The sequence below is a fragment of the Monodon monoceros genome, unplaced genomic scaffold (assembly GCF_005190385.1).
Source record: "Monodon monoceros isolate NGI ecotype Baffin Bay Population unplaced genomic scaffold, NGI_Narwhal_1 Super_Scaffold_22, whole genome shotgun sequence".
NCBI lineage: Eukaryota > Metazoa > Chordata > Mammalia > Artiodactyla > Monodontidae > Monodon > Monodon monoceros.
Window position 1 is genome coordinate 60,041,177 of NW_021703779.1, and position 1,349 is coordinate 60,042,525.

Below are 1,349 nucleotides of genomic sequence, written 5' to 3' on the forward strand. Positions count from 1 at the left end.
CACTCCTTACTTCCCATCCTCACTGCGCCCATCCTGCCCCTGTCCCTAGTAGCTCATGTTGGGTGACGTCATATATGGGTCCCCTGATTCTAAGATGAGCTACTCTGAGGAGCCACCCTTCCCAATCTCATTCCATCCACACCCACAGTAGTTGGCAGACATCATAGGATCACAGAGTATGATCGAGAGCCACCTCCAGCGAATCCATTTCGAGCATCCCGACACCCTGTCGTGGGGTTTGGTGACTTCTGCATCATCCCCCTCCTATGTTTTGGGAATTTAACGACAACCCTTGAACAAAACAGATCCGACCCTTGCTTTTGCTCATTCAATGCCTTACAGAACCTGGACCAGCCTCTACTCCCATTACTCCCTGAATCACATCTTCCTCCTTCAAGGGAGATTACCCCTGATTACATTTATTCACACACAGGGACACACAGTCACCAACCTTGAATGGCCAATCTACCATCATACCCCCTTTTGTGTAGTAAAACACCGGTCTTTCGGGAAGGGTGTCAGGCAGAACCACCCTTGCCTCACTCAAACACAAATCTGTCCCTCTGAGTCTCAGGCTGGTACAGCCCTGGGTCCTGGCTGAGGGAAGGAAGTGCTCCCCAACCTCGAGTGAGGGGGAAATCGAACACGGAGTTCAGACTCAATCTCGTGTGTCCTAAAGAGGCAGTCTGGGAGATTGAGCTGGGACATGGAAATATCATTTCCAGGAAAATCTGTGTCGTGGGGCTGGTGGAAGAGTATTTGACGGGGACCATGCAACAACACAGACCGACTAACCACACTTGCCATAGAACCTGACAGGCCAATTTCCACTCAAGGGTGTACAGACGACCCGGCTGGAGGAGGGTGGTCAGCTGGCTATGGCAGGCAGGATGTGAATGCCACATTGGAGCTCTGGAAGGGGGTCATGAGTTCCTTCTGATGGGAAGGGTGAATGGCAGAGATGAATGGGAACCGCCAGATCCCAGAGTAGGAGGGGGGTTTGGAGAGAACTAGAAGAGGGCCTTCTGGGGAAACGGAGGACGTGCCAATGTGGCAAGGCAGAGCACACACAGGACCCAGACCCGTGGCACTCCGCTGGCTTGACTGCAGGGATGGTAGCAGAGGCTGGCCCAGAGTCCCCCCCACAGGATGCCAGAGATACCGTTCTGGAAAAGACTCTGACGTGGAGCAGCGCCCCGCCCCGGGCCCCCTTCCCCAACCCCAACCCCTACCCCTCCCGAGAGAAGGCAGAACACAGAATATGAGAGGTACTTTAATTAGAAACTGCTGTGAAACTGGGGTGGGGCGGGGGCAAAACAAGGGGGAGAGGAAGCCCTAGCTGAGGCAGA